Raw genomic sequence first — 13859 nt, forward strand, 5'->3', positions numbered from 1 at the left:
GTTGGATTAATGGGATATCTCTGATGAATAAAATACTATCTACCTGGGCCATTCTGTACCACACAGCACACGAGAAATTATATGAGCAGCAAAATGAAACTCAAATATAAAATAAATTAGATAAAGGGTAATTTAAAGATTCCAAATATACAATACTTAATCTCCAATTAATATAACCTGGGTTATATTATTATATCTGAAACCAGTGAATGCTAAGGATTTTGTATATATTCCAAATTTGATTACTTTTTATATGCTATTCTATTAGAGCTGTTTCATAGAAGCAGGTTAGTTCTGGGTATATACACTCTTAGTATGTATATATATTTTTGAGGTACATGAGATGTTTTGATATAAGCAAGCAATATGAAAAAAAGCACATCACAGAGAATGGGGTATTCATTACCTCAACCATTCATCCTTTGTGTTACAAATGATATAATTACACTCTTAGTTATTTTAAATTGTACAATTAAGTTATTATTGGTTATAGTCAAAAGAAAGGGATTCGATAAATCAAAGAGATATCTGAACCTCCAGGTTTGTTGCAGCTCTGTTCTTAATAGGTAAGATTTGGAAGCAACCGAAGTGTTCACCGACAGATGAATGGATAAAGAAAATATGGCACATAGATACAATAAATGTATTTTTAATGAATTCACTGAATATAGACATTTTCTCTCAGCAAACAGATTATTTATTAGACAACTCTAAAATAAGCTAATTATTGTGCAGAAGTGTTTTTGCACATTATCTTCCTCATGTTGGATTCCCTAGAAATGGGTTTGAGATAATTTGTATGAAAGTTACGAATTAAGGAAATGTTTTCAGGAGAAACTGGTAAGAAATAAGGAGAATCAGAATAAAGAAAGAGAAAGAAAAACAAGCAAGAAAGTGACTTCAGGCCAATCATTGCTTGTAACCTAATCTTACAAGGAATCTGTGAAATGCAAATTATCCCTAAGCATTGTCCATTGTCCCATCTTCAGGCAAGTGAGCTTGAGTGGAGAGACGAAAACTCAGACACATCCAGTTCTCTACAAATATATGAAAAGTGACTCCATTTGAAGGAGGGCAGTTCTTCCAAAGAGGAGTAGAATTATGGACTATTAGTATCCGGAATCATGAGAAAGGGACAGAGAAATGGCCAAAGACAACTGAAGTATAGCATCACCAGTAGCTGTTACTGAATACAAATACTTAGAATATTTTGGACTCTTTTTATAAAAGATATAAACTGAAATTCCATTGTCTTGGTGAAAAGTTAATCACATACTTTCTGTTAAACTTTGTAGAACACGTGTCCCATCATTTTATGCCTAAACATGTCTTTCATCTATTTTGGGGGGGGATTGTTTTGATTCCATATGCTTCTCTATAAATGTTGAAGCGCAATTTTAATACAAAATCCGTGCAGACTATTGCAAAAACCTAAGTTCCATTTGTGAACTGAGGAGCCATGCCAGGTCTGTTGGTGCAGATTCAAAATAATATTATTTTGTATTTTGTTTCCATCGACATTTAAGACTTCAGCAAATTTTATGTACCATGGTCCCTCTCTTCTTTATTTCTCTTAATTTGAGCAATGCACAATGGTCCCTTAAACTTGACTCACTACCCTAGGGATAAAATGGGTTTCATTTGGATTAATGTGATATTACTGATGGATAAAATACTATCTACCTGGGCCATTCTGTTCCACATAGCACAAGGGAAATTATATGAGCAGGGGAATGGAGCTCAAATATAAACTAAATTAGGCAAAGGATAATTTAAAGAATCCAAGTACACAATACTTAATCTCTCATTAATATAACTTGACATGTATTATTATGTCTGAAACCAGTGAACTCTAAGGATTTTGCATATGTTCCAAATTTGATTACTTTTTATACTCTACTCTATTAGAGCTGTTACACAGAAGCGGGTTAGTTCTGAGTTTTTAATCTCATTCTGCATATAGCAAGTAGTATGCTAATATCATTCTGGGTTTTTAGAATATTTCTTTAAACAACTACCACTGTATTTTGTTCATTAGATGTAATCATTGGTTTGTAGACTGAAGAAACTGTCTAACAGTGTCTTCCTGTAGATACCTTTACACAAAGTAAATGTTAATTAGCTAAAAACTAGACAGATCATATACTAGTTTTGAGTTTAGTAAACTACTAAGCCTCTCTCTGTCTGTGGAAAGGAGAAAAAAGGAAAAGACATGCTGGATTGTTTTTTGAATGGCATCCACTTTTATGTCTTCTATTTTTTTTTATTTTTCTGTTTCTTCTGTATCTTTTTTGGAATTAAAGCCACTTACCCTTATTTGCATAGAATTTAAGTTACATGCCAAAATTCAGTTTGGGGGACACGAAGCAATATTTATTATGCTATTACTATGTACTGGGTACTATGTTAGGGACTGGAGATGCAAAAATGAATAAGAGATACCCTGGCTTCAAGGAGACCGCTGTTTTTAAAATATAAAATAGATATTATAACATAAGTAACTGACAATTATCCGGTGTTGGTTACTTCACATAGAAATTTTACTTATTTTCAAGGATTTAAGAGTGATTTAAAAAATGTCTAGTGCCACCCACACTTTCCTCCCAACCTACAAAAATCTCTGTGCAGAACACAAGGTATTTATCACAACAATTGAACAGATGAGAAAAGTGAGGCTCGGAAATACTGTGACTTGCTACCCTCACTTCTGTGGCCAAGACTCCTGAGAGGTATCGATGCCTATCATTTCTCACCTCCTGCTTGCCTTTCAACCCAATGAAATCGAGTTCTATGCCCAGGACTCCAGCAACTTCTCTCACTAGTAAATTCTACTTCCTCTTTGTTACTAAATTAGTGTTTCCCTTTCAGTCCTTGTCTGCTTCATTGTCTGCAATATTTTACAGAATTGACTGCTCTCTCTTCTCCACACTTTTGTAGATTAACGTTCTCTCAGGCTTTCTTTTATCTTTGGTCTTATTGATTGATTGATTTTTCTTGTCGTTCTTTTGTTAGTCTTTAAAATGGATTTACAAGAAACTTCTTGTCTTCCTATCTTCTTATTAATTATTTTACTTGATTGGTTTAATATATTTTTGCAGCATTAAAGATTACTTAATTGATTAGTTGAATCATTATAACTACTATCTAGATATTTTTGTGAGAATAAAGTTTGGTCTTACCACTTAAATATAAATAAAAGAGATATAAAAAGAGATAAAGGAGTCTAGGACTTTCCTGAGTTTTTCAAAGAGGGAGCTGGAGAGTTGTTAATGGAAATCATTCAAGTGAGGGAATATAAGATGGGGAAAAGGTTTGCAGATGGAGATTATATGTGGAGTTTAATTTGGGGCTTACTAAGTATGACAGCCTAGTGGGCCATCTTAATGGTGATGGCTAGACCGTACACAAAATATATGAGAAGGAGATAGTAGATTTAAGAGCAATTAGTAAATAGTGAATCAATGAAGCATAAAAAATTAATAGGATAACTGAAAAAGCACAGTCTTAGAGAAAAACTGATTTGAAATATGATTAAGAGTTCAATTTGAGATATATCCATGTCATCCAAATGTAGATCTCCAGGAGTACAATTATTTTTACATTTTGGCCCTCAAATCCCAAAAGTTCCTCAGATATCAATGTGAGCTCTCAGGAAAAGTGACAAGAACAGAACTTTAGGGGTTTGAGGCTTTGAACTCCCCCACTCATTGATTCAATCAAAGAAGCTATAGTATTGCTGATAATTTTATTCATTCATTGACTGCTGGCATAAAAGTTTGAAAACTGACAAAGAAAACACATATTTATTTGGATGACAAAACTGAGACTACAGAAAATTTAAGCTATTTGATGAAATTTACATAGCTTATAAGTAACCAAGAATAATGTTGGGCGTTTCTCCCAAACACTTGTTTCATCAGTACCTTATACTGTCTTCTCCATTTGGCTGGCATTCATAGCATCTTTCAGTCCCATGCTTTGCTTTTGACTCTCACTCATACTTCTTTGATTTATACTATCTTTATCTATCTCATAAATTACAGAGACAATTGTCCCTACACTTGCCTAACACCACACTACTCTACCTTGCTCAATCCTTTTCCAAATGAAGTAATCTTTCTGAAAGGCAAATTGGATTATATTAACCCATGGCTTAAAACCACTCAGAACACTCAATTGTCCACAAGATAAAGTGCTAACAAACAAGTTATAAAAACTCTCCCTTATTTACTTTCTATTTTCATGCTATATAAATCCATTCACTAAATATTTCTGTATATGTTATGTTCCAAGTATTTTTCAATGATAAATAAACCTTCATTCGGTTTGATGTGTGGTAGACAGATATATTAAAATTTAACATACATATTATTTAATTAATACAAATTGTGATGACTTAAGAAAATAATAAGATACTATGAAAAAAGTTAAGAACAAGGGTCTAATTTTATTGTATTTTCAGAAAATATTTTTTCTAAGATACATATAGTAAATAGGAGTTAGTCAAACATTCAAGAGAAGAGATTTCTGGCAGGAGAGACAACATTTGAGAAGGTCCTGCAACAGAAAACAGATTGGTTTCTTTGGGGAACTGAGAGTGCTAATTGTGGTTGGATTCCAGTAAATAAGAGGAAAGTAGGAAAGAGTTTAATATAGGTATAGAGAGACTGCTTATTGCAGTTGCTGAAATAGGTCATATCTCTCTCTCTCTCTCCCTCTTTCTCCCTCTCTCTTTCTCTCTCCCCCATTCTCTATCTCTTTCTATTTCTCTCTTCTTGCCTACTATACTTGCTACTCCCTCTGTCTTACACTATATATTCTGCTTCTACACATGTTATTTATATACCTTTTGAATAATTATTTTCATTTGATAGACCACAGAGTAAATGTTGCCCTATTTGGAATGTGTATTAGTCACAATGCTGTAATAAACAACCCCAAGATGTCAGTGATTAACACAATAAAGTCACCCAACATATATGTTCCAGATTAGACAGTTCTTCTGGAAGACTCTTTGTGTATGTTGACTTGCTGACCTACTTCATTCCAAATAGTGATTCTAATACCCACTGGACTCACAGGTTCAGTCAGTGTGTGGGAAGAGAGAGAGATTATTTATGGGTCAGACTTGGAAGTGTCCGGCCTAAGAATAACTTAACCCAGATTGAATAGGCCAAAATTCTGTCCATGGCCACTCCCATCTGTAAGAGAGGCTATGAGACAGAAAGGGCAATGGGCATAGTAAACAAGTCATCATTCTCTGCCACATTCCTCTTTTTTGGCCACCAAGTATCAGAAATGTCTCGAATTCCTCCCGTGTAAAGAATGCAACCAGCCTCTTCCTGAGACACAGAACCTCAATTCTTGTCCAGTCACTGTATCCAGCTCGAAGTTCAGGATCTCTAAGAAAGGCATGGTCCTTGCCATTACGTCTAAATGTGTCTCCTCATAGCTCTTCACCCCATGAACCAAAAAGACTAGTTGTTTTCAATGCAAATTTAAGCAATCACAGGACAGTTGACTGCTTAGAGATGTATCAGAATAAAAAACATCTGATTATAGCAAAGGTGAAATCCTACCAGAAAGCAAGGAAGGAATGAAAGAAGAACCTAGAACACCACTTACAGTATTAGAAATTGAGCATCATGGCTGAGGCAGGAGAATCATTTGAACCCAGGAGATGGAGGTTGCAGTGAGCCGAGACTGCGCCAGTGCTCTCCAGCCTGGGTGACAGTGTGAGATTCCATCTAAAGGAATAAAAAAAAAAAAAAAAAAAAGAAAGAAAGAAAGAAAGAAATTGAACATCATAAAGATAATGAGAATTGTTTATGTCAGACACTAGGCTAAGTGTACATTTTTTTTTCTTTAAATTCTCAAAGCAACAATTTGGGTTGGGCATTATCATTAGCCCCATTTTACTGATAAAGAAACTTAAATTCAGAAAGGTTAAGAAACTTGCCTCAGTTTACACAGATACTAAATTGTTGGAATTAGATTTTAAGATTGTCTGGAAAAAAAAGATTGTCCGAATTAAGAATTAAATATCGTAATCATTATAATATACTATATTTCATATCTCAATTTAAATAGCTAAGGAGCCAATTAATGTATTTTTAGATTATTATTGCAAATTATATACCAGGGGAAAATTCACAAAAATTTCAGAATAGCAACCACTATAATATATAGATTTATATTAGAAGGGTTTTGAAAGTATTTACAAATAAAATAATGACGCTTAAATACAAAATTATTTAACTTTGAACCTAATAATTTACACAAGCTCATTGCATTTGAACAATAATTTCAAATTCTCCAATCTTTAATAACTTAGATGCCTTTGGCATCAGGTCTGTTACTCTAATTTTTTTTTTTTTTTTTTTTTTTTTTTTTTTTTTTTTTTTTTTTTGAGATGGAATCTCTCTGTCACCCAGGCTCAAGTGCAGTGGCAGGATCTCAGCTCACTGAAACCTCTGCCTCCCAGGTTCAAGCAATTCTCTGCCTCAGCCTCCTAAGTAGCTGGGACTACAGGCACACACCACCATGCCTGACTAACTTTTGTTATTTTTTTTTTAATAGAGATGGAGTTTTGCCATGTGGGCAAGAATGGTCTTGAACTCCTGACTCAAGTGATCCACCCGCCACAGCCTCCCAAAGAGCTGGGATTACAGGCGTGAGCCATGGCTCCAAACCTAACATTTTAATAATAATGATTATATCAGAACAAGGCAATACTTCATTTTAAGATTTATTTTCTTGAGAAATTGCTTGTAATTAATAAATTCATCATAGTTCACTTCAAATTCACATAATCCAAACAAGGAAATTGTTCTTCATCCAAAATTTCCCCATAGAAATATGAACAGGATTTCTGGATAAATGTAAATGTAAAGGTACATATTTATTTTCATGGAAAGATTTGTAAAGTTTTCTAGTCTTACTATGATAATTTAGACAATACACTGAAACAGCTAGATGTACTACTTTATTTAGTAGAGCACTATTTTCCCTAAATGTCAGCAGAGACTGTTTAAAATGGCTTTCTGCCATGTATCTTTCAGGAAGAACATTTACATAGGCAAGATATTTTTGATAGTAGTTGCATTTTATGAATTGAAATGAAAAGGTATCCTTTAAATTTCCCATTCTGATAAAGAATTATGTTCCGAATTTGTAACACTTTTATTCAATAGAATGTCTTCTTTTCAATAAGCAGAGACTTTTCCTACTGAACTTCCAGTGATATCTGAAAACATGACTACAGTTCTGTTATCACACACAATTTTTATTTTTTAAAAAATAACACACACAGTTCCAATAATATTTCTCATTAATACTTGTTTTCTCTGTAAAGCATTTATTCAACTGGCTAGCGGCTTTCTTCAGACTTTGAATTTATAATTTTCAAAAGGCAAATATAGCAATTAAGAGCCTGGAAGAAATCCCTCATCAAATTAGAATCAACTGGCAAATTTGGACCTTAGCTAATTAACTATACTCTTAAAAATTTTGCTGAGAAATGAACTCAATTTAAACTTAAATTAATTAAATTAAATATATTCTAATACTTGATAACTCAAAACCCATTAATTTCAGTTTAGTGGGTTCAATACAACCAAGTCTTGTCTTCTGACCTGATATACGTCTCACCCCAAGAAGTTATGCAGTTAACATTACAAAGTACAAGGATTATGCACTAAAGAGTGTCAGATAGTATTAACGTGGTCTAATAAAATTATATGTAGCACTGTTATAACTGAAGCATAAATAAAAGTGAAAAAACAAAGTAGTCCTTTTGTTTCTATAGTGTCATTTAATTGACTTAGTAAAAAAAAAAAAAAAAAAACAAAACTTCATTTTCTCAAGCACTGAATTGTTTCCCTTGCAATTATTCACTAAACTGGTCCCTACTAGCAATTTTATTGTGGCGTGTTTTTGAGATTTTTTGTTTTAATGTTCCACAATTCTCCTCTGCACAAATTCTTGTTTAGCACTTTTCAAAAACCCAAGGAATTAAAAGGCCTATTTAATTCAATTATTTTCAAAATGTTTTCTGTTATTATGTGAAAGATTTTAAGTTCAAGGGATCTATTGTAAAAAAGGGCGAATATAGTCAATTCCAATGTCTTGTATTCTTCAAGATTACTAACACCGTGGATTTTGACTGTTCTTACCACAAAATGATAAGTATGAGATGCAATTGTGTGTCAGAACTTTGTTGTACATAACAAATATATATAATCATGTCAATTAAAATAAATTATTTTCTAAAAGTTCAGAAAGATGAAAATATTTATAAAACGACAAAACCAAATGTTTCTATTGAGAAACATTTGAGTGAGATAAAGATGGTGCTATACTAATTAGTAGGAACTTTAGTGAGATACAGTGCTATACTAATTAGTAGGAACTTTAAGCAATTATGTATAGGTAACTTTTGCATAAACAAAGGGTATCAGGTGATATGCAGTTGAGAGGGTGGTTATTTTATTTATACCTCATAATAACCATTATTGCTGGGATAAAAATAAGACATTATTTTCCCAATAAAAAATTATTGTTATGCCTGTTATTCTAGTGTACTTATTAATTATTGACAGTGCCTTGCTTGGAATATAATATTTGTTATGACTGTTATTCTAGTGTACTTATTAATTATTGACAGTGCCTTGCTTGGAATATAATATTATATAGTTGGTTAATTATTAGATCCCTTTTGTGTGGAATGGGTACCAAGATTTAGAGAAGTATGTTGAGGTAATGAAGGTAAACTATTGTGAGTGAGAGGAAACTCTGAGTCCTCATAGAATTTCCAGACACGCAGAAATAGAATGAAATAGAATGACTGGTTTTTGAAGTGCAAAGGGAATTGTATTTATTTATTTACAGTTTTCTGGAAGATCTGTCACTGGGCTAAGTGGGGATTTAGACGACATGTGTGCAGGAAGACCTGACTGGTCTTATTAATCTAGCATAGTCATCTACTAAGCAAAGTCAGCAAAACCTAGTTCATTGATGTTGATTTTATCTTCATTTTTCCATTTCTTTTTGTTTATGTTTCATACTGTATATAAGTTAATAGTTTCATAGTGCTCTATANTATATATATGCTGAAGACCTGATTGCAATATCTATACTGATGGGGCTTGGCAAACAAATTGATTTTGGCAACCTTCCTCTAACATATGCTGAGTGTTTGTTAGGCACTGTTAATAGTCTGGAGACTAAGACAATATAATCTTCTCATAGTCTGTGATTTAAAGACCCAAAAACAGTGTGTAAAATATTTTGACTATTTTTTTTATATTGAGTCTTGCCCTATAGCCCAGGCTGGACGTTATTAATATTATGTAACAATGAAAGTAGCGTCATGTGTACAACTTTTTTCCGGTATTTGTTTTTGGTGCTATACACAATATTATCAGTTAAAAAGTCACCTAAACAGAGTTTCCTTGTAATAATACTCAAATTTTGTTCCTGTGATCTCCTGAAATATTAAAATGAGAAAATGGAGACGAGTAGTCGTTTAAGAAAATATTACATTAAGTGCTTAAAATGTCATTAGAGACATTTTAAACTTTACAAAAAAACTTTAAAAAAAAAAAAAAACCCATTAGTATGTAACATTACATCAACACATGAAACAATGTGGTTTAGTATATTATGTAAGTCTTTGGCATAGTAGATTTTTAAACATTAACTACATGGAAAGCATTATAAATTTAGTTGTAAAATATTCATATTCCTGGCCATCTTGAAATTTAAGCCAGATTATATGAGATACATCATGCATTTTCTAACATACCTTTCAGGATGATTATTCTTTATTCTTCACTCTTTGAAATAGATAGTGAGACTATAATGTTCATGTATATTTGATTTCTGGCTCGCTCAATTGGGAGAAACTACAAATTTGCAATATCTGATTCATGGCAATTTTTCAGCATGGAAACTTTCTATTTTCACTTATAAGGAAATATAAGCCATAACTTTCTAACACGTTTACTACAGAAATGGTTTTTTACTTTTAATTTATCAGGCTAAAGTCTTTAAACATCAACAGAAAGCTAGCATATGGAAAAGAGAATGCAAGTGCATACTAACTTATTCTCTATTGTCAATTTCATACCAACTACTAAAAACAAAGCAAATAAAATCACATGAACCAAATTTAAGAACCCACAATTTAGGGCCTACCACTACAGGATGAGTTTATGTAGTTGCAAAATTAAGCCTAAATATAATTTTCAGAGTCGATGAAGGATGTTTTTTGTGAAAGTGACAAAGCTCTGAGACAAGGCCCTATGTAGGAAGAGTGAGGTAAGTTAAACAAGTATAAACGAGTCAAATTCCTCATAACATCATGTGTAACTGACCCAGTTATCCTAAGAATCTTTACATTTCCATGTTAAAGGCTAAAAGGAAGTCTCCAAATCTTTGAATGAAAAACTGAATTAAAATGTTCTGAGTAATTTATGTCCATTTTAAACCTACTTTACCTGTGTCAATGAAATATACATGCAAAAAAAATCAATATTTTGCTCAAATAAACATAGCTTCATATAAAATTTTAAATGATTGTAATAAAATATATCATTTTTACTCAAAATGTCATTATTACAATTAGTTAAAACAAAAGACCATTAACACAATTAATGTTATATGGTGTTACTGTAAATAAGTCATTTTAAAAGCAAAGGTATTTACCATTTGAGAAAAGATAAGAGAATGATTATTATTCTAAACTTATTTGTGTTTTGCTACAACCAAAGACTGTCAATAGAAAATGGTTTTATTATGTACTAAGAGTATAAGTTGGATAATAAGTCTGCAGTCTATGATGTTACAAAGGTAAATATCCAGACAAATTCATAGACACTCATTTTCTGGACAGGCACACTTAATTTATTTCTTTAAGAAAAAACAAACTAAAATGCAATAGTAGTAAACATATTTACTACAGTAAGCCTCAAAAATATTAAAATATTAAAAAAGATAATCTTTGAATTGTGAAAATATGGCATATCTTTTTATGTTTACTTGGGTCTCTGTTTTTTAGACAATCCTTATGTATAATGTACATTTGGACAGATAAGTAAACTATTAGTTTCCAGTATGTGCAGTACAAAATAATATAAAATCATATATTTTATGACTTACTGTTAATCTGTTCAAGTTGAACAAAGAGCCATAGGTTCAGACGCTGGGTTGCCACTGTCTGCGTGCGTGCCCTTTTAAACAGCAGGTCATTTGCCTCTTTTGAGGAGCAGTCTCTAGTCCATCCTGAATGAGCTGTAAAATCTCAGTGCTATCTGCAAATTGGGAAAGAGTGGAAGTGACAGAATTTTTGGCTAGATTTTCTTCTTTGGGAGTGAATCAAGCTAATTTTCTGAAGGAGTCGTTTGGCAGGCACAGCACTATATCTGGCCATAAATAAGTTCATGGTCATGGTAACTAGAAGGAGATGGGGGCTTTTTGCTGGGGCTATCGGAGTGGGGGAACTGGAGCACAGAGAAGAGGCATGGCACACAAGAAAACAAAAGAGAGGAAGACATACACTCTAAACCAAGTAGACATTCAGCCATGCTGAAGGATGAGTTAATAACAGCAGGAAGCAAGAAACAACTTGTTTACAGTTACTGGGAAGAGAACAGAAAGTGCATGCTGAGGTGGAAATCCACTTTGGGTCTAAAAGCAACTTCTAACTCAAATATGCATTCTCTCCCACTGATATATTTTCTAATTTAATTCCTAGCATATAGCAAAAATTAGATATGTAATTCATGATTTGATTTCAAATGAACGAAATAAACAGTGTGTTGTGTTTTCGGGAGAGAGTAAAACACAGCATTGGTGTGCAAGCTCTGAATCTATCCTGCTTAGCTATGGTACTAACCTCAAAATTTACAAGTTCTTGTGAAATAGGATGAGTTAATTAAACTTCATATTTCTCATCTGAAAATAAGGATAAACTGACACAATAATGTCACTGTGTAGACTAAATAAAATAATATTGTCAAATAATTTAACCCAATAATCTGCACATATTAAATGCCTTTTAAGATATTTTATTATTTCCAAAATAATTGTTTAACAACTTCACAATCCTAACTAACTTCAAAAATAGAGTTAAAGGTACTGAAATAGGTATAGTGGAAATCAAAGATGAACACATCTCTGCCCACCAAGAATACACAGATTTTTGGCAAAGAGTTTTCAACTGAAATTTTGCTGTTATTATTTAGCCACTCTGGAACAGAGAGCTAGGAGAGAAGTCCAGCATTTCTAGAATTAAAATAGAAACTCCTATAAATATCTAGTGCTATTCAGGAGCATTGGTCAAAGGACACACGATTATACCTTCATAGGAGGAATAAGTTCAAGAGACAGATTGTAGAGCATGGTGACAAAAGTTAATGATGATATATTGAGTTCTTGAGAAATGTTAAGAGAATGAATACTGTATTCTCACTACAAAAATGCTAATTATGAGAGGTAATTCATCTGTTAATATACCTGGATTTAACCATCGCACAGTGTATATGTAATTGAAAACATTATGCCAGCATGATGAATACATTGAATTCTAGGTTAATTTAAAAATTATTAAATTTGATGAGAGAAGCATTATTTGTCAAGTGGTTTCTTTGCAGCTGCTAACAATTTTTATATGAACTGCTATTTTAGTTTTGAGTCAAAATAAAATAATTGGTGAATTGCTTCATTTTGATTCAAAATTAAAATAACAGTTTATATATATACACACACATAAATGTGTATATATACATACATATATTTACCATAAATATGTACCATAATTCTATATACGTACCTATATATCCAATTTATCCATTTATGTAGGAGTGTGTGTGTGTGTGTATTTATGAAGGCATATATATGTATCAATTTATGTAGGTGTGTGTACATATATATGGTAGGCATAAATATATAGGTATGTATGTAGTTATGTAGGTAGATAATGTAGGTATGTATACATATCTACATATATCTACCTATGTACATATATATCTACCTATATACATACACACATCTGCATATATATACACCTATCTATATGGAGATATATATATTTATGGTGTGTATATATAGGTATACATATATATATATTTATGTAGGTGTATATATACCTTGCTAAATATATAGGTGGGTGTATGTACATACATATATATACCATAGGTGTATACTTACATAAATTTATTTCTAAATATATGAATATTTTTTATTTCATTCTCTCTTCATTCCATTCATTCAAGAAAGAAGCATAAAAATTTAAAAGCATTTTGTCCTCAGGAAAAGTGCAAACACGTGTCAAAATTTGGGGAATACTATTATAGCCAAATTTAGAGGGAGATTTATAGCACTAAATAGCTATGTTAGAAAAAAATGTTCTCAGATCAGTTACCTCATTTTCCATCTTAAGAACTAGAAAAAGAAGAGTAAATGCAGGTGTAATAATTGGAAGAAAGAAGATAATAAAAGCAGAACAGACATCAACAAACTAGAAAGTAAAACAAGAGAGAAAATCAATAAAATGAAATACAATTATTTGAGATCAATCAAATTAACAAACCTCTAGCCAGACTGATAAGAAAAATAGAGAGAAGATAAATTACCCGACCACGAATCTTAAAAGTGATACATGTGGAGAGTCTACAGATACTTAAATGAAAATAAGAAATTAGTATAGAAAATGTTGTGTCAAAAAATTCAAAAATTTAGAAGAAATAAGAAAATTTGTTGAAAGACATGCACTACCAAAGTTCCTTCAAGAAAATATAGATAACCTATACAGCCTTATATGTATCTATTAAATGAAATTGTTGAAACATTTGTCAAAC

At 32.1% G+C, this 13859-nt stretch overlaps 1 long non-coding RNA gene across 1 annotated transcript in view; it reads right to left on the minus strand.

Moving 5' to 3' along the window:
• Positions 1-5703, minus strand: part of LOC108526205 (uncharacterized) — a 25157-nt gene extending 19454 nt beyond the window's left edge. Inside the window, exon 1 of the long non-coding RNA XR_001884461.1 lies at positions 5626-5703. This is a non-coding gene — a long non-coding RNA (uncharacterized LOC108526205). The remainder of the gene's footprint in view (positions 1-5625) is intronic.
• Positions 5704-13859: the final 8156 nt, after the last annotated feature.

This window comes from Rhinopithecus bieti, unplaced genomic scaffold (genome assembly GCF_001698545.2).
Source record: "Rhinopithecus bieti isolate Rb0 unplaced genomic scaffold, ASM169854v2 scaffold_2735, whole genome shotgun sequence".
NCBI classification, from domain to species: domain Eukaryota; kingdom Metazoa; phylum Chordata; class Mammalia; order Primates; family Cercopithecidae; genus Rhinopithecus; species Rhinopithecus bieti.